The sequence below is a fragment of the Saccopteryx bilineata genome, chromosome 2 (genome assembly GCF_036850765.1).
Source record: "Saccopteryx bilineata isolate mSacBil1 chromosome 2, mSacBil1_pri_phased_curated, whole genome shotgun sequence".
Taxonomy (NCBI): Eukaryota; Metazoa; Chordata; class Mammalia; order Chiroptera; family Emballonuridae; genus Saccopteryx; species Saccopteryx bilineata.
The window spans coordinates 385,466,567-385,487,110 of record NC_089491.1 but is presented as its reverse complement, the minus strand read 5'-3'; the positions used below and the strand labels follow the sequence as shown (position 1 = coordinate 385,487,110).

General features: G+C 45.5%; 1 protein-coding gene and 1 non-coding gene across 2 annotated transcripts in view; both read left to right on the top strand.

Moving 5' to 3' along the window:
• The first annotated feature begins 17,904 nt into the window (after positions 1 to 17,904).
• TEX14 (testis expressed 14, intercellular bridge forming factor) overlaps positions 17,905 to 20,544 on the top strand; it is a 99,001-nt gene continuing 96,361 nt past the window's right edge. The window contains exon 1 of the mRNA XM_066264063.1: positions 17,905 to 17,959. The gene's annotated coding sequence lies outside the window, so the exon portion shown is untranslated. The remainder of the gene's footprint in view (positions 17,960 to 20,544) is intronic.
• Positions 18,313 to 18,476, top strand: LOC136327627 (U1 spliceosomal RNA). Its single transcript, XR_010729807.1, has one exon. It is a non-coding gene; the product is annotated as a U1 spliceosomal RNA (small nuclear RNA).

Sequence of the window (20,544 nt, the reverse complement as noted above, 5' to 3'; positions counted from 1 at the left end):
TTGCAGCTCATTTACTGACCCTTGCAAAGGATAGTTTGTGGTAACAGAGGCGGTAACTGGACTTTTTGGTTATGATCTGTTGAAAGTGAAGTGCAACCTGGCCTGTGGTGACGTAGTGGATAGAGCGTCAACCTGGAACGCTGAGGTCGCTGGTTCGAAACCTTGGTCTTGCCTGATCAAGGCACAAACGACAGGCAACAAGCAACTGAAGTGAAGCAACTATGAGTTGAAACTTCTCGCTTCTCGCCCCTCCCTCTTTCTCTTCTTCCTGTAAAATCAATAAGTAAAATCTTTAGCCTGACCAGGCGGTGGCACAGTGGATAAAGCATCAGACTGGGATGTGGAGGACCAGGGTTTCGAGACCCCGAGGTCGCCAGCTTGAGCACGGGCTCATCTGGTTTGAGCAAAGCTCACCAGCTTGGACCCAAGGTCGCTGGCTCGAGCAAGGGGTTTCTCGGTCTGCTATAGCCCCACGGTCAAGGCACATATGAGAAAGCAATCAATGAACAACTAAGGTGTCATAACAAAAAACTGATGATTGATGCTTCTCATCTCTCTTCGTTCTTGTCTGTCCCTATCTATCCCTCTCTCTGACTCTCTCTCTGTCTCTGTAAAAAAAAAAAATTAAGTAAAGTCTTTAAATGAAAGTCTAGTCCAGAAGATGCTCTGTGTTCCCACTCCCAGCAGTGCTCAGTTACTAGTAACTGAAATTCTTTTGGAGTTGACTATTGGCTGTTTATATTGGAGGGATAGCAGGCCATTTAGTTAACCAGCAGCTCAGGATTGGGAGCATGCTGTTGACGAGTATCATTCATAGATCTCTGTTGGGGCTGAGACAGAGGTGTGAGATGCAGATTTGGAAGTGAGCTAGCTACAGAAAGGGCCTAGTTCAGTGGTCGGCAAACTCATTAGTCAACAGAGCCCAAATATCAACAGTACAACGATTAAAATTTCTTTTGAGAGCCAGAGTTTTTAAACTTAAACTATATATATGTAGGTACATTCCTTATCGAGGTAGCGCCTGGACGTGGTATTTTGAGGAAGAGCCGCACTCAAGGGGCCAAAGAGCCGCGTGTGGCTAGCAAGCCATGGTTTGCTGACCAGGGGCCTAGTTGAATAGTTGAATTTACACCATAGTTGGCATCAGGAAAGTGGATGAATTTTTTTTTTTTTTTGAGGAAGGCAGCATGCAAATTGAGAAAAACATCATTCAAGAACTGGGCTTTGAAGAATTGTCCCAATTAGAGCAAGAGAGGAGAAAGACACCCTTGAAGGAAGCTGGGGAAAGAACAGAGGTGAGCACTGTAGTTAGGCATTGCAAGAAGAGGTCACTGCTGATGGTGCAGAGGGATTGCAGAGGAAGTGCACTTTCACAATTAGTAGTCATTTGTGACCTTTGCAAACATGCAGTAATTTTCTGCATTTGGTGGAGCAGGGAGAAATGGAAAGAAAACAAACCTAATATGTGCTGGCCACCATTAGGAATTTCTAATGAATGGTGGGAACACCAAGGTGATCAGTTTGTTTGATTTTAAATAGTATAATTAAAAAATATATATTTATTGGCTTGACCTATAGTGGTGGATAAAACAAACGTCGACCTGGAATGCTGAGGTCACCAGGTCAAAACCCCAGGCTTGGCTGGTCAAGGCACATACAGAAGTTGATGCTTCCTGCTCCTCCCCCCACCCTTTTCTCTCTCATTCTCTCTCTCTTCCTTCACTAAATAAATAAAAAATTTAAAAAATAAAATAAAAAATCTATTTATTGATTTTAGAGAGAGAAGACAGAAATATTGATCTCTTCCTATATGTGCCTGGACCAGAGATCAGACTCACAACCTTTGCATGTAAGGACAGTGCTCTAACCAAACAAGCTATCTGGCCAGAGCCAAGGTGATCAGCTTGAGGCTGAAGATGAAACAGACTTAGGAACTACCAGTTAATAATTTAATCACCCATTTTGCCTGACCAGGTGGTGGTGCATTGGATAGAGTGTCTGCCTGGGATGCTGAGGACCCCTAAGTCACCAACTTTAGTACAGGTTCACCAATTTAAGTGTGGGATCACAGACATAACCCCATGGTCACTGGCTTGAGCCCAAGGTCACTGGCTTGAGCAAAGGGTTACTTACTGGCACAGCTGGAGGCCCCCAGTCCAGGCACATATGAGAAAGCAATCAATGAACAACTAAGGTGCCGCAACTATGAGTTGATGCTTCTCACTTTTCTCCTTGTTTGTCCCTTGTCTGTCTCTAACTAAAAAAAAAACAAAAAACGGTCCTGGCCGGTTGGCTCAGTGGTAGAGCGTCGGCCTGGCGTGCAGGGGTCCTGGGTTCGATTCCCAGCCAGGGCACACAGGAGAAGCACCCATCTGCTTCTCCACCCCTCCCCCTCTCCTTCCTCTTTGTCTCTCTCTTCCCCTCCCGCAGCTGTGGCTCCATTGGAGCAAAGATGGCCCGGGCGCTGGGGATGGCTCCTTGGCCTCTGCCCCAGGCGCTAGAGTGGCTCTGGTCGCGACAGAGCAACGCCCCAGATGGGCAGAGCATCACCCCCTAGTGGGCATGCCGGGTGGATCCTGGTCAGGCGCATGTGGGAGTCTGTCTGACTGCCTCCCCGTTTCCAACTTCAGAAAAATGCAAAACAAAACAAAACAAAAAAAACCCCAACCAACCCAAAAAACAAACAAACCCCGTTTTACAAATTAATCAGTACATCTTGGAAACTCCTCATAGTCTCTGGGCTTGAGCATATCTTCATTGATTTTTTTTTTTTAAAGAGAGAGAGTCAGAGAGAGGGATAGACAGAGACAGACAGACAGGAATGGAGAGATGAGAAGGATCAATCAGCCTGACCAGGCAGTGGTGCAGTGGATAGAGCATCGGACTGGGATGCAGAGGACCCAGGTTCGAGACCCCGAGGTCGCCAGCTTAAGCGTGGGCTCATCTGGTTTGAGCAAAGCTCACCAGCTTGGACCCAAGGTCGCTGGCTCAAGCAAGGGGTTACTCAGTCTGCTGAAGGCCCACGGTCAAGGCACATATGAGAAAGCAATCAATGAACAACTAAGGTATCGCAACGCGCAACGAAAAACTAATGATTGATGCTTCTCATCTCTCCGTTCCTGTCTGTCTGTCCCTGTCTATTCCTCTCTCTGATTCTCTGTTTCTGTAAGAACATAAATAAAATTAAAAAAAAAACAGGATTCTATTTTAAATCACAACTAAAAAAAAAAGATAAAAAGAAGCATCAATCATTAGTTTTTTGTTGCATATTGCAGCACCTTAATTGTTCATTGATTGCTTTCTCATACGTGCCTTGACCGCAGGCCTTCCGCGGACCGAGTAGCCCCTTGCTTGAGCCAGAAATCTTGGGCTCAAGCTGGTGAGCTTTTTGCTCAAACCAGATGAGCCCTCGCTGAAGCTGGCGACCTCGAGGTCTCGAACCTGGGTTTTCCGCATCTCAGTCTGATGCTCTATCCCCTGCGCCACGGCCTGGTCAGGCTCTTCATTGATTTTGTTGACCATATCACATTGAAAGGGTCCATATCCTTTGTCCTCTTAAATTCCCTGATGCCAGAGAGACAGGAATTGTTCTGGAGGGTTTTCCCATTTTGCTCTCAGGAAATTAATTCCCCCAGTATTTCTAAACTGATGCTTTCTCCACAGATTAATATTCTCTGACTATAATAAAGTTTGATTACACTGGGGAACAAAATTTTTGTTGCATCCACAAAAACACTTGTTCTTACCTAATTTGAGTGTGCTGATCTCAAATCTGACATTAGTTTTTCTCTGTAAGTTACAGGGTTTTTTTTGGTTTTTTTTTTTCATTTTTCTGAAGCTGGAAACAGGGAGAGACAGACAGACTCCCGCATGCGCCCGACCGGGATCCACCCGGCTCGCCCACCATGGGGCGACGCTCTGCCCATGAGGGGGCGATGCTCTGCCCATCCTGGGCGTCGCCATGTTGCGACCAGAGCCACTCTAGCGCCTGGGGCAGAGGCCACAGAGCCATCCCCAGCGCCCGGGCCATATTTGCTCCAATGGAGCCTTGGCTGAATCAATAAATCAGGGTACATATATTCAAAGAAAACATGTCCAGGTTATCTTTTTTTTGTGTGTGTATTTTTCTGAAGCTGGAAACGGGGAGGCAGTCAGACAGACTCCCGCATGTGCCCGACTGGGATCCACCCGGCACGCCCACCAGGGGGCGATGCTCTGCCCATCTGGGGCGTTGCTCTGTGGTAACCAGAGCCACTCTAGTGCCTGGGGCAAAGGCCACATAGAGCCATCCCCAGCGCCTGGGCCATCTTTGCTCCAATGGAGCCTTGGCTGCGGGAGGGGAAGAGAGAGACAGAGAGGAAGGAGAGGGGGAGGGGTGGAGAAGCAGATGGGCACCTCTTCTGTGTGCCCTGGCCGGGAATTGAACCCGGGACTTCCGCACGCCAGGCCAACGCTCCACCACTGAGCCAACCGGCCAGGGCCCAGGTTATCTTGTCATTCAATTATGTTGCATACCCATCACCCAAAGTCAGATTGTCCTCCGTCACATTCTATCTAGTTTTCTTTGTGCCCCTCCCTCCCTCCTTCTCTCCCTCCTTCCCTCCCCCTGCCCCCCCTAACCACCACACTCTTGTCCATGTCTCTTAGTCTCGTTTTTAGGTCCCACCAATGTATGGAATCCTGCAGTTCTTGTTTTTTTTCTGATTTACTTATTTTACTCTGTATAATGTTACCAAGATCCCATTTTGTTGTAAGTGATCCGATGTCATCATTTCTTATGGCTGAATAGTATACCATGGTGTATATGTGCCACATCTTCTTTATCCAGTCTTCTTTTTTTTTTTTTTTGCATTTTTCCGAAGCTGGAAACAGGGAGAGACAGTCAGACAGACTCCCGCATGTGCCCGACCGGGATCCACCCGGCACGCCCACCAGGGGCGATGCTCTGCCCACCAGGGGGCGGTGCTCTGCCCATCCTGGGTGTCGCCATGTTGCGACCAGAGCCACTCTAGCGCCTGAGGCAGAGGCCACAGAGCTATCCCCAGCGCCCGGGCCATTTTTGCTCCAATGGAGCCTTGGCTGCGGGAGGGGAAGAGAGAGACAGAGAGGAAAGTGCGGCGGAGGGGTGGAGAAGCAAATGGGCGCTTCTCCTGTATGCCTTGGCCGGGAATCAAACCCGGGTCCTCCGCACGCTAGGCCGACGCTCTACCGCTGAACCAACCGGCCAGGGCTCTATTTTTTTTTTACAGTGATTAAAGCCTTTAAGGAAACTCTTGGCCAATACAGCAAGAATCCATAAAAGAGTTGTGTCCTTAACATGTTCACCAAGTCCAAGTTGGCACCATCATCACCATGCCAAATCCCTGAAAAATGCAACCCAACCCCAGTTCAGTCTGTTAGGAGCTATCACAAGGAGCAGGAGTCCAGGAAAAGTCCGCATGGCACTGGAATTGTTGTCACAATTCTATACTTTGCAGCTCACATCCAAGTCCCAATGATCACTGCTTCTAGCTGGTAATGATTCAGGTAGACTGGAAAAGCCATCTACAGCATGTGTGGATATGGAGCTTCTGTTCTCCTCTGCCTGGAGAGATGAGACCAGGTTGATTTTCCCTGGAGCTCTGCGACTGTTGTGTGGTAAAGAGAACCTTGGGATACACTAAGCTGAGTAAAGAGAACCTTGGGATACACTAAGCTGAGTGGCAAAGGTAGATTCATAATAGAAGTTGGCAAAAGGGGGAAAGAGAGCTCTAAATTAGGAGTAGGTCCCAGCCTGAAATATGTGTGGGGCATTGAGGTAGGAGGAATAGAAGAAACACTATATATTAAACAAAGCAGCAGAAAATAGGACTATCAACACCCACAGCAGAGATCTTCAAGGGAAGAATAAAAAACCTGACTATTCATAGTTAAGTGGCCCTTGTGCAAATGAGATCAGTTTACCTGCTTCTTGGAAGAAATACCCTAGGCTCGTCCACAGTGTTGTAGATGGGGCCGACGGCCCTGGGCACCTTCAGCCTTCAGTGGCAAACCCCAGCATTCTGGGCAAGGTTAGGTCATAGGTGGCTGGAGCAGGGCTGGAAGAGACTGAACCCTCCCTTAGAGGAGCGAGGGGGAAGCCTACCTTCCAGTGTCCCTGTTTCCTCACAGGAGAGGCATGTAGGTCTGGCAGGCTTTAGCTCAATGACCTTCCTTTCCACTATTGAAGCAGGACCCAGATGGCATAATGAGACCCCTTTGGGGCATTGGAGCCTTTAAGGGCATATCGTAAAAGCTGGTAGTTCACCTGATCTCTATTGGGCTTTTTCTGCCTCTTGGTATCTTAAAAGTCATGCTCAGAAGATCTCGCTGAGGGGTTTGAGGATCCTCATCTGCTTATATAAATCTTTTCCATATATCTGGAGCTATTTGAAAAAAGACAAAACAGTGTTATTAGCTGAATCAAATAAAGAAGGTAGTAGTTTGCAGGAGAAAAAGATTTGGCGTCTCCTGTTCATCAGCATTCAAAAGAAATTTAAAAATTTTTAAGTAAAAAGCATGATATGGTTAACTGTAGGAGTTCTAGGATATGACTCCCCCCTTTAAAAATTTTTTAAATTGACCTTAAAATATTTTCTGGGTACACTTTAATAGTACCTTGACTTTAAAGATTGTAAGAAATACACATAATTCGAAAGGTTTGACAAAATACAGTAAATGCTTTTGCTCCATATGCAGGAGCATCGTCAGCTTAACCAGTTTAGGAAATCCAATAATAGAACAATGCCTACAGACAATGAGCTATAACATGCTTAGCAGCCTTTCCTGTTCTGACAGAGGTTACTATAAATCCAGAATATGTATCCACTGTAACGTGGACATAGAGGACTGTTTGCCAGATGAAGGTATACCAGTAACATCCATTTGCCAAAGTTGTCCTGGTAGGGGTCCTTGAGGGTTAACTCCAAATGAAGGAACAGATTGTAGTATAGGACCTCTTAGACAGGATTTCCCAATCTGCCGTGCTGCTTCCCGAGAAAGTTGAAACTGTTTACACAGGGCTGCAGCGTTCTGGTGATGAATAGTATGAGACTGAATTGCTCGATCTGTCATGGTTGCTCCAAATAATTTTCTTTTGGGTAGCTTGCTCAACAAGGGCATTCCCTTGTGCTAAAGCTCCAGGGAGCATGGAGTGAGCTCGAGTATGTCCTATAAAACATGGAGCTCGGCCTGACCTGTGGTGGCGCAGTGGATAAAGCGTCGACCTGGAAATGCTGAGGTCGCCGGTTCAAAACCCTGGGCTTGCCTGGTCAAGGCACATATGGGAGTTGATGCTTCCAGCTCCTCCCCCCTTCTCTCTCTCTGTCTCTCTCTCCTCTCTCTTCCTCTCTGTCTCTCTCCTCTCTAAAAATAAATAAAGTAAAAAAAAAAAACGAAAAAAAAAAACATGGAGCTCTATGTTGACATACAAGTCTTTGAAGAAGGAGGAACTGCTGAAATAGTTCATCAGCATTTGTTCCTAAGACAGCAGTCTTTATAGTGGAAACACCATAAGTAAATATTTGCTGTCTGTATATAGATTAAAGGGGGAATATGGCAAATGTTGAAAAGCCATGATAATGGCATATAATTCTAGTCTTTGAGCTGATTTTAAATGGACAGTTTCAGTATAAAGTTGTCCATTGATTTGCAAGAGCGATTTGCCATTTAGTGGAAGTTTCCCAGAGCCATTGTTGTTGATCCTTTGAAAAAAGGAACAACAATAATTTTGAGGCTCAAAACTATAAACTGTAAGGGTCGCCTATGCCCCTTGATAATCCAGGAGGCAACAAGATCAAAATATAGAAGTGTATTCCGGGCCTGAGCTGTGGTAGCCCAGTGGATAAAGCATCGACCTGGAAATGCTGAGGTCGCTGGTTCAAAACCCTGGGCTTGCCTGGTCAAGGCACATATGGGAGTTGATGGTTCCAGCTCCTCCCTCCCCTCCTCTCTAAAAAAAAAATGAATAAAATAAAAAAAAAGAACTAAAAAAAAAAAAAAAAAAAAAAGAAGTGTATTCCATGGGCTATTAGATGGTTCAATGTGCCCAAGCTGTAGCTGCTCTTGTACCAATTGAGCAGCTGCCCTAAGTTTCTCCTGAGAGAGGGGCCATTGGTCTACTCATACAGGATTATCTGATTTCCAAGTAATTGGGTCTGCACAATGCATTATTGAGGTAGCAGGAGCTACCAAGGCCCCTATGCTAAATTTTGATATCCTAATCCACACCTTCTGGTATTGGGTGCCACTTCTATGGGGGTGAGAATTCCTCACTGTTCTTTCCCTAGTCCCTTGGTGGGCAAGAATCCCTGATCAAGCATCTGAATACTGACTAAACCATTAGGACTGACAAGCAATGCTCCCGTATTTTTTTTAAAACATCTCTACCCCACAAATTAACTGGCCATCCAGGGAGCAAATAAGGCTTAAAAAATCCAGAATGACCTTCTTAATCTTCCCAATGTAGAAAACTAGAACTTTGTTGAGGGGATTTACTCTGCCCTATACCTTGTAATTCTGTGGCTGCTGCATGAGTGGGCCAGGAAGGAGGCCAATGTAGTTTAGCAATAACAGATATATCAGCTCCAGTATCTAAAAGTCCTTTAAGCCTGACCAGGTGGTGGCGCAGTGGATAGAGCTTTGGACTGGGATGCGGAAGGACCCAGGTTCAAGACCCCAGGGTTGCCAGCTTAAGCGCGGGCTCATCTGGCTTGAGCAAAAAAAGCTCACTAGCAGCCCTGGCCGGTTGGCTCGGCAGTGGAGCGTCGGCCTGGCGTGCAGGGGACCCGGGTTCGATTCCCGGCCAGGGCACATAGGAGAGGCGCCCATTTGCTTCTCCACCCCCACCCCCTCCTTCCTCTCTGTCTCTCTCTTCCCCTCCCGCAGCCGAGGCTCCATTGGAGCGGAGATGGCCCGGGCGCTGGAGTGGCTCTGGTCGCGGTGGGGCGGCCCCCCCCCCCCCGGAGGGGCGGAGTGTCGCCCCCTGGTGGGCAGAGCATCGCCCCTGGTGGGCGTGTCGGGTGGATCCCGGTCGGGCGCGTGCGGGACTCTGTCTGGCTGTCTCTCCCCATTTCCAGCTTTGGAGAGGTGCAAAAAAGAAAAGAAAAGAAAAAAAAAAAAAGCTCACTAGCATGGACCCAAGGTCGCTGGCTTGAGTGGGGGGTTAGTCTGCTGAAGACCCACAGTCATGGCACATATGAGAAAGCACTTCAATGAACAACTACGGTGTCTCAACGAAAAACTGATGATTGATGGTTCTCATCTCTCTCCGTTCCTGTCTGTTTGTCCCTATATATCCCTCTATCTGACTCTCTCTCTGTCCCTGTAAATAAATAAGTAAATAAATGTCCTTTAAATTTATGCTCATGTATTTGTTAGTTCCATTTCAGGGCGTTCCGAATGACCTATTTTTTAAAAATCCAATTGGCAAAATCAGAGGAGTCAAATCACCAATTTTCTTGGGGCCCCTTTTGCAGGATGTGGCCTGAGAAGCAGAATTAGCCTCCTTATATTCTTCTTTTTTTTTTTTTTAATTCATTTTTAGAGAGGAGAGAGAGAGGGAGATAGAGAGAAACAGAGAAAGAGAAGGAGGGAGGAGCTGGAAGCATCAACACCCATATGTGCCTTGACCAGGCAAGCCCAGGGTTTCGAACCCGCGACCTCAGCATTTCCAGGTCGACACTTTATCCACTGCGCCACCACAGGTCAGGCCTTATACTATTCTTATGACTGCCTGAATTAGCCGTGAGACAAATTCTTTTTTTTTTTTTTATTAATTTTAATGGGGTGACATTGATAAAATTGTCTTCCGTCACCTTCTAACTGGTTTTCTTTGTGCCCCTCCCCTCCCCCAACCCTCTCCCTCTCCTCCCCCCCACCCTGTAACCCCAACACTGTTGTCCATGTCTCTGAGTCTCATTTTTTTTTTTTTTTTTTTTCATTTTTCTGAAGCTGGAAACAGGGAGAGACAGTCAGACAGACTCCCGCATGCGCCCGACCGGGATCCACCTGGCATGCCCACCAGGGGCGACGCTCTGCCCACCAGGGGGCGATGCTCTGCCCATCCTGGGCGTCGCCATGTTGCGACCAGAGCCACTCTAGCGCCTGGGGCAGAGGCCACAGAGCCATCCCCAGCGCCCGGGCCATCTTTGCTCCAATGGAGCCTTGGCTGCGGGAGGGGAAGAGAGAGACAGAGAGGAAAGCGCGGCGGAGGGGTGGAGAAGCAAATGGGCGCTTCTCCTGTGTGCCCTGGCCGGGAATCGAACCCGGGTCCTCCGCACGCTAGGCCGACGCTCTACCGCTGAGCCAACCAGCCAGGGCTCTGAGTCTCATTTTTATGTCCCACCTATGTATGGAATCATATAGTTCTTAGTTTTTTCTGATTTACTTATTTCGCTCAGTATAATGTTATCAGGGTCCATCCATATTATTGTAAATGATCCGATGTCATCATTTCTTATGGCTGAGTAGTATTCCATAGTATATATGTACCAAAGCTTTTTAATCCACTCGTCCTCTGATGGACACTTGGGCTGTTTCCAGATCTTTGCTATTGTGAACAATGCTGCCATAAACATGGGGGTGCATTTCTTCTTTTCAAACAGTGCTATGGTGCTCTTGGGGTATATTCCTAACAGTGGTATAGCTGGGTCAAAAGGCAGTTCGATTTTTAATTTCTTGAGGGATCTCCATACTGTTTTCCACAGTGGCTGCACCATTCTGCATTCCCACCAGCAGTGCAGGCAGGAAGTGAATCTTAATACTCATGTTACATCCAATGTCTCGGAAAGCCAACAGTATCCTTTGAACCAGAAGTTCATAGTTTTCTGCTTTTTTGTTGCCAAGGAAGTTCCTTGTAACTGCCACAAAAGATTGCCATGCTGCTTTCTCCTCCTTATTCAGCTTTCTGGCAAATTCTTCGTCACGTATGAGGGTTCGAATTTGAGGGCTATCGAATACACCTGCTTTTATCTACTCGAAAGATAAGGCAGGAATAATATGTTGAAAGCATTCATTTTCTCTACTTAAAGCCTGAACAAACTGCTTCATTAAGCCAAGTTTGATGTGAAGTGGGGGGAAAATGATCCTGCCTCGATTAACTACAGGTTCATTTATTCTTTTTTTTTTTTTTAGAGAGAGGGAGAGACAGAGAGAGAGAGAAGGGGGGAGGAACTGGAAGCATCAACCCCCATATATGCCTTGACTAGGCAAGCCCAGGGTTTTGAACCAGCGACCTCAGTATTTCCAGGTCGATGCTTTATCCACTGCGCCACCACAGGTCAGGCCTACTACAGGTTCATTCATAATATTTTGCATCCCTACTTCCAGAGCTTCACATTTTGGCCACTCTTTCTGTGTCCAGTGTTTCTCCCAAGCTCAGCTGTCCCACAAACACAGAAAGCAAGAATACTTTGTGAAACCTCTCTGTTGTGCTAGCAGAAAATTTACTATTTTAAGATTCACACAAATGATCCAGTTATGCTTCTCATGCTTCAGAAAGTTGAGGACAATTTTTATGTCATTCTTACTAAGTTATTCAATTCGGGTTGGCTAAACTGCTGAGGGGTTAATGACTGCTTGGCATCAGAAGAAGACCCTTCAGATTCTACAACCATTTCCTCATGCATCTTATCAAAATACATTTGATCACCATGTTCACTTTTTTCATCCTTAGAAGAAATAAAATCATTGAAAACTGAAACCAGGAGTGTCTCAGAGTGTAGGATAGGTCGTATTGCTGAAGGAATATTAGGATATGTGATCAGATGCCGTTTTTTCTTGCCGATGCCCTTTGTATGGATCAGACAGAAATAACAGTAACTACTGTGGTCCTTATACGCCAAACCATGGGAATACCAAAAGGTATTTCTTTGCATTTTCCTTTTGTCTAGTCAGGAAGCATTTTCTCACAATTATGACACACAATATGAGGAGCCCAATTCTTGTCTTGATCGCCAAGGGGAACTTGAAAATAAGCAATATATGCACGTGTCACAAATGATGAAATACTGTGCCTTTGATGTTGAAGTGTGTAACAGCCACATATATAACAGAAGGTGTCAGGACTATTCTTTTTTTTTTTTTTCCTTTTTTTGTATTTTTCCGAAGCTGGAAACGGGGATAGACAGTTAGACAGACTCCCGCATGCACCCGACCCGGGATCCACCCGGCACGCCCACCAGGGGGCGACACTCTGCCCACCAGGGGGTGTGTCGCTCTGTCGCGACTAGAGCCACTCTAGTGCCTGGGGCAGAGGCCAAGGAGCCATCCCCTGCGCCCGGGCCATCCTTGCTCCAATGGAGCCTCGGCTGCGGGAGGGGAAGAGAGAGACAGAGAGGAAGGAGAGGGGGAGGGGTGGAGAAGCAGATGGGCGCTTCTCCTGTGTGCCCTGGCCGGGAATCGAACCCGGGACTTCTGCACACCAGGCCGACGCACTACCACTGAGCCAACCGGCCAGGGCCATCAGGACTATTCTTACATTTACGCCTACTTGAAGAAGCCATGATTCAATCGTAAAACAAAATAAGAGGGTGTTTTTATCAGATAGTAATTTTTTACATTTAGAAACTAGTTATGTAAAAGTGATGTTTGTAAAACATTAATTGCCTTGTGGTTATGTTCAATCCAAGAGTCATTGCCCTTTAACTCCAATTTAAAAACCAATGCATGCCATTAACTATAACAAAAAGAAGTTAAAATTGCATAAAAACTAGAGCGTGCACCCAAAAACGGATTTCAGATTTGGAATCAGCAATGCAGAAATATATAGAAATAGTTCTAAAACCTCATGCAACAGAAAATGAAAAAATATTTGTTCCCCAGTGTTATATATCAGTCTATATGCCACTGAGTATAAAGGGTAAGAATATCTCCTCACTAGCTCTACTACTACTTAAGTGGGTTGAATTAGGTAAATTAGGAATAATGGTCTTGTGCCTCATTTTCTTTGTCTCTAAGATGCAGATGTTATAATAGTAACAGAACCAACCTAAAAACCTACTGGTGAAAATTAAATGAGATAATATCTGTAAAGTCATAGATCAGTGTCTGATATGTAGGAACTATTCCATTAATGTGATGTTAAGGCCCTGGCAAGGTCGCTCAGTTAGGTAGAGTGTTGTCCTGATATGCCAAGCTTGAGGGTTTGATCCCCAGTTGGGGCATATACAAGAATTCAACCAGTGAATGCAAAAATGAGTGGAACAACAAATTAGTGCTTCTTTGTCTCTCCATTCCCTCCTCTCTGTCTCAAATCAGTAAATAAAAGAACCCAACATAATTATGATATAAATTAATGGATTAACTCCTATGATCCAAGTCAATGAAAGAAAAAGAAGAGAATAGTGATGTAGGGGGACTATGCAAATGAGAAAGATTTCTTTTCTGGACAGAGGATATCTGTTTATATTTGAAAGGAGAGGCTCTGAATCCAGGGCAAAGGAAGGGACCGAGCCAGAGAATGAATAGGGAGCATATGTGGAATGAGAGTCTCATAAGAAAGGTAAGGTGATCTCTCTTCCACTGACAAAACAAAGCGCCCAGTGGTGGTGATTTTTTTTTTTTTTTTTTTTTTTGCTTTTGAAAGACAGAGACAAGCAGGAAGGGAGAGAGATGAGAAGCATCAGCTCAAAGTTGCGGCACTTTAGTTCCTTGGGCTCAAGCCAGTGACCAAGGGGTCACATTAGTGATCCCACGCTCAAGCCAAAGATCCCACACTCAAGCTGGTAAGCTTGTGCTCAAGCTTGGCAACCTCAGGGGTTTGGACCTGGAGTCCCAGGTTGATTGATGCTTTATCCACTGTGTTAGTACTGGTCAAGCAGGCCCAGTGGTTCTTAAACTTGAGTGTAAGAATTATTTGTAGGGCATGTTAAAAGCACACACACCAGGTCTCATCCTCACACATTCTGATTCAGTGGGTGATGTTCATACAGATAGTGATAACTTGCATTTTGAGAACACTGGTGGGATAGAGAGTTCACTATACTTAAAAAAAAAGAAACTAACTTATTTTTACTCCCTTAAAGAGGCTATATGGGTGTGATTGGATTAGGGTTGTTCTGTTTTGTCAAACTCAGAGCTCCCTTGTGTGGCAAATAGTAATGTTCCCTTTACTATCCTGAAGATGTTCATAGGACATTTAAGCTATATATACAGTGTGTCTGTAAAATCATGGTGCACTTTTGACCGGTCACAGGAATTAACAAAAGACGATAGAAATGTGAAATCTGCATCAAATAAAAGGAAAATCCTCCCAGTTTCTGTAGGATGATGTGGCAGCATGTGCGCATGTGCAGATGATGATGTAACACCGTGTATACAGCGGAGCAGCCCACGGCCATGCCAGTCGAGATGTGGACGGTACAGAGGAAAGTTCAGTGTGTTCTGTGGCTCGCTAAATTCGAATCCATGACCAAAGTGCAACGTGAATATCGGTGCGTTTATAACAGAGCGCCACCACATAGGAATAACAATACTCGGTGGGATAAGCAGTTGAAGGAAACCGGCAGTTTGGTGGAGAAACCCCGTTCTGGTAGACCATCAGTCAGTGACGAGTCTGTAGAGGCTATACGGGATAGCTACCTAAGGAGCCCTAAAAAATCTGTGCATGAGCCTGACCTGTTGGTGGCGCAGTGGATAAAGCGTCGACCTGGAAATACTGAGGTCGCCGGTTCGAAACCCTGGGCTTGCGTAGTCAAGGCATATATGGGAGTTGATGCTTCTAGCTCCTCCCCCCCCCCGTCTCTTTCTTTCTCCTCTCTAAAATGAATAAATTAAAAACATTAAAAAAAAAAAATCTGTGCGTGAGCCCACATCGAACTGCACTGAATAGGTATGAAACTGGGAGAGTTTTCCTTTCATTTGGTGCAGATTTCACATTTCTATTGTCTTTTTTTTTTTTAATTTTTTTTATTTATTCATTTTTAGAGAGGAGAGAGAGACAGAGAGAGAGAAGGGGGGAGGAGCTGGAAGCATCAACTCCCATATGTGCCTTGACCAGGCAAGCCCAGGGCTTTGAACCGGCAACCTCAGCATTTCCAGGTTGACGCTTTACCTGCTACGCCACCACAGGTCAGGCTCTATTGTCTTTTGTTGCTTTCCTGTGACTGGTCAAAAGTGCACTATGGGCCCTGGCCGGTTGGCTCAGCAGTAGAGCGTCGGCCTAGTGTGCGGGGGACCCGGGTTCAATTCCTGGCCAGGGCACATAGGAGAAGCGCCCATTTGCTTCTCCACCCCCCTCCCCTCCTTCCTCTCTGTCTCTCTCTTCCCCTCCGGTAGCCAAGGCTCCATTGGAGGAAAGATGGCCCGGGTGCTGGGGATGGCTCCTTGGCCTCTGCCCCAGGCGCTAGAGTGGCTCTGTTCGTGGCAGAGCGACGCCCCGGAGGGGCAGAACATCGCCCCCTGGTGGGCAGAGCATTGCCCCTGGTGGGCGTGCTGGGTGGATCCCGGTCGGGCGCATGCGGGAGTCTGTCTGTCTCTCCCCGTTTCCAGCTTCAGAAAAATACAAAAAAAAAAAAAGAAAAAAAGTGCACTATGACTTTATGGACACACTGTAACTTCCTCCATAAGTGATATAATGATATAATGTCAGAGGTGGATTAAGGTCGGTTGAGGTCCTGGGCACAGAAGAAAATATTGGGCCCCTTAAAAAAAGACAGGGAAAATAAAAATACATGTTAACCATATATCTTTGTGTGTGTGTGACAGAGACAGAAAGAGGAACAGATAGGGAGAGCTAGACTGGAAGGGAGAGAGATGGGAAGCATCAATTCTTCATTGTGGCACTTTAGTTGTTCATTGATTGCTTTCTCATATGTGCATTGACTGGGGGGCTATAGCAGACCCAGTTACCCCTTACTCATGCTGGTGAGCCTTGCTCAAATCAGATAAGCCCACACTTAAGCCAGTGACCTCAAGGTTTCAAACCTGGGTCCTCTGCATCCCAGTCCGACGCTCTATCCACTGTGTCACTGCCTGGTCAGGCAACCATATTTTTAAATAAATACAAAAATCATGTACTGTTAATGTTAAAAATGCACATATGAAACCAAAGTTGGTGTCACTGGAAAAAAAATGTAAAATTGAGGTTTTATAGGGCCCTTCAAAAGTCGAGGCCCAGGGTGCACACCCGGTGCACCCACCGTTAAATCTGCCTCTGTATAATAATGTCCTGCCATATAACAGAGAAATAAAAAATATGTTATGATAAAGTCTTTTCATATGTAAATGCTTGGTATGACTAACAGGAAACAAAAAAACCATCCCCATAAAATTGCAAAAGTGCCCCTTGGTAGTAAGTGGTGGCAGAGTGACTGAGAACCACTGGTCTAAGTACGGGTTTAAAACAGTAGTGTGGCCTGACCTGTGATGGCACAATAGGTAAAGCATCGACCTGGAATGCTAAGGTCACTGGTTCAAAACCCCAGGCTTGCCTGGTCAAGGTACATATGGGAGTTGATGCTTTCTGCTCCTCCCCCTTTCTCTCTGTCTCCTCTTTCTAAAATGAATAAATAAAATTGAAAAAAAAAATAAATAAAACAGTAGTGTGGCCTGACCTGTGATGGCGCAGTAGATAAAGCATCGATCTGGATTCCTGAGGTTACTGGTTCCAAGCCCCAGTCTTGCCCGGTCAGGGCACAAATGAGAAGCAACTACCACAAGTTGATGCTCCCTGCTTCCCCCTAACTCCCTTTCTCTTTCTCTCTCCTCTCTCTAAAATCAATCAATAAATAAAAATCTATTAAAAAAACCACCCAGTAGCAGGGAGGAAATGTAAAAGATATGTATAAAATGAAGATGTGAAACCCTGGGCTTGCCTGGTCAAGGCACATATGGGAGTTGATGCTTCCAGCTCCTCCCCCCTTCTCTCTGTCTCTCCTCTCTCTCTCTCTCTGTCTGTCTCTCCCTCTCCTCTCTAAAATGAATAAATAAAAAAAAGTGGCCCCTGAGCCACTTTTAAAGATGTGGGTGCAAGTGCATGAATTTGAGCAGAAGGGTCACAGCTTCTTCCGGTAGCACTGGGAAAACAGGAGTCAAGGAGAAGATGACTGACTGTTGGATCTCCAAGCAGATAGACTGAGGCAGTGTGCTGTGCTTCTGTGGAAAGGGAGGAAGATGAGGCGTTTGAGGGGCCAGTGGCTAAAATGGCATCGAGGGATAGAAGAATCGAGAGGCTGAAGAATCAAATGAACTGAGGTCAGACTCCCCCCTCTCCTGTGATAAGTAGACTGGAGCCAACAGACTTAACTGGTTCCAAACACATAAAATGCTAGGAAAACAGAATAACAGCAAAACAGGTTTTTCAGATACATTACTTATCTAGCAAACAAACCCCCCCCCCAAAAAAAACACAAACCTCACAGACTCTTTCTTCGCCATTATGGTGCATGTGGTTGACTCTTCTTCCCCCTGACTTCTCACAAGACTTTCAGAATCAAAGGGTTCCTGGCCAAGAAACAAAAACACAATTGGCCCTTTCTCTAGTAGATTTGGATGAAAATTCCAAGAGAAGACAATGGAGAAAAACCAAGCTGGGTCTATAAGAAATCGCACATTAAATGGCTCACATATTTATGCTGTATCCCGGTTGCTTGCATCTTACCATTTCACTGAAAAGATCACAGTTGTGGTGTGTTCTACCGGGAAATGATTGGAAGAATGGTTTTTTCTTTGTTAATATTTTTCTGCACTAGTAGGTTGGTTCAGTAATAAATGTGGGACCTTTAAAAAAACAAACAAAAGTAAAAAAAAAAAAAAGTCAGAAGAAAAAAAATCCATCACAAAACTTGGGCAGGAGACAAAGCCTGAGCTGCGTGGGACGTCCGACTGGGTATCTCCTCCCCATTCTGTACCAACTGCCGGAACTGACCCAGAGGGTAGAAGCTAATCTAGAGTCATGCAGTGTGAACACTGAACTGCAGTCCAGATCTTGGGTTTCTATCAGGTAAACAGCCTGACAGAAGTCACTTAAATCGGGGACACGGGGAGGAAGAACGGATCTTCTCAAGCGGTCGCGAGGATGCGCACTGCGGGCTCGGATTTGCCAGGCTGCGCTGACGTAACGCGGGGAGGCGGAGTATGTATATTACAGCTTTAGGGCCGTTGGAACTGTGCTCCCTGGGAAGATATGCATTATATTTTCTGTTCTCAATACTAAGACATCTGAGTTTTTGTACGAAATTCTGAGTTTTGGGTAGCTATATGTAGATCAGGACCAATTAGAGTCATTTCATGAGTCACCCTAATCTTACAGAGGTGTGCCCAGCAGCAGGTAATGCCGGGGATAATCTACAACTCATACTTACCTGGCAGGGGAGATACCATGATCACGAAGGTGGTTTTCCCAGGGTGAGGCTCACTCATTGCACTCCGAGTGTGCTGACCCCTGCGATTTCCCCAAATGTGGGAAACTCGACTGCATAATTTGTGGTAGTGGGGGACTGCGTTCGCGCTCTCCCCTGGTTTTATCCGGTTAAAAAGTTAGTTTTAAGTACCGCATGTTTGTGGTTTGTGAAGTAGCTGCAGACGTAAAGTGTTTTGACTTAACTTTCTAAAATGGGGTGTGTGAGGGAGAGAAGCAGATCCTTGTTAAACTGCTTTTCTGAGACTGAAGTACACACCGAAAGAGCATGTTTAGGCTTGTTGGCACATAACATGAAATTGGCAGGGCATCTGTTACCTGAGAAGAGGCCTTACAACCAGTAACATTATTTTAGTGCATTTTCTAATTCTAATTTTCCTTTAGGATACACATTTTTATAACATTTCAGTCGTCGTATACGTCGTATACATACCATTTCGTATCCCTTTTTCCTGTTAACCTTATATAATGAATTTTTTTCATTTTTTGTGAATTGTTAATATATTACTGTTATGTTTGCTAAAGGCTCCACTTCTCTGGCTTTGACATCTAGGGTTTTGGGGTGATTTTGGTTTCTTATCATTGTAAGTAAATCTGTGAAGGAGATACCCTTGTACATAGATAAGGACATTGTCTTTCTCTAGAATTGTTTCCTTTAAGTAAATTAAAAGAAATTTCTAAGTCAAAAAAATATGAACAGCCCTGGTTGGATAGTGCAGTTGGTTAGAGCATCGTCTTAATGCGCAGAGGTTCTCGGTTAGGGCACATATACAGGAACAGATTGATGTTGCTGTCTCTCTCTCCCTTCCTCTCTCTCTGAAATCAATAATTTTTTTAAAAAAGGAACTTTTTTGTAGCACTAGATGTATATAAGTAGGGTTAAATTTTTTATTTTACTGTAAGTAATATACTCATGTTGCACAGTATTTAGAGGGGAAAAGCTTTAGTCCAGGGGTCCCCAAACTTTTTACACAGGGGGCCAGTTCACTGTCCCTCAGACCGTTGGAGGGCCGGACTATAAAAAAACTATGAACAAATCCCTATGCACACTGCACATATCTTATTTTAAAGTAAAAAAACAAAACGCGAACAAATACAATATTTAAAATAAAAAACAAGTAAATTTAAATCAAGAAACTGACCAGTATTTCAGTGGGAACTATGGGCCTGCTTTTGGCTAATGAGATGGTCAATGTGCTCCTTTCATTGACCACCAATGAAAGAGGTGCCCCTTCCGGAAGTGCAGCGGGGGCCAGATAAATGGCCTCAGGGGGCCGCATGTGGCCCGCGGGCCGTAGTTTGGGGACCCCTGCTTTAGTCCATAGTTCTGTACTGACACTAACATAATTATGTTAGTTTGCATTCTGATATATTTCCTTTAAGTTTCTTAAACTTTGCCTTTTTAGAAATAACTTTAATCATAGTATATATTTAGTTTCGTATGCTGTTTTTGCATGCAACATTATACAATTGAGGCTTTCCTCTTTTTTTTTTTTTTGTATTTTTCTGAAGCTGGAAACGGGGAGAGACAGTCAGACAGACTCCTGCATGTGCCCAACCGGGATCCACCTGGCACGCCCACCAGGGGGCGATGCTCTGCCCCTCCGGGTGTCGCTCTGTTGCAACCAGAGCCACTCTAGCGCCTGGGGCAGTGGCCAAGGAGCCATCCCCAGCGCCCGGGCCATCTTTGCTCCAATGGAGCCTCGGCTGCGGGAGGGGAAGAGAGAGACAGAGAGGAAGGAGAGGGGGAGGGGTGGAGAAGCAGATGGGCGCTTCTCCTATGTGCCCTGGCCGGGAATCAAACCCGGGACCTCTTGCACGCCAGGCTGACACTCTACCACTGAGCCAACCAGCCAGGGCCTCTTTTTTTTTTTTTTAAGATTTTATTTGAGTTTACAGATGAGGGGGGAGTGAGAAGTATAGCCCATGGTTGTTTCATTGTAGTTGCTCATTGCTTACTGTTACATGTGCCTTGAAAAGGCAAGCCCAGGGTTTTGAACCAGAGACCTCAGTGTCCCAGGCTGACGCTCTATCTAGTACCCTTTTATTCTTAACTTGAAGTTCGTTTTTGTTTGTTTGTTTGTTTGTTGTTTGTTTTTTGTGGCATAGATAGAGTCAGAGAGGGACAGACAGACAGGAAGGGAGAGAAATGAGAAACATCAATCATC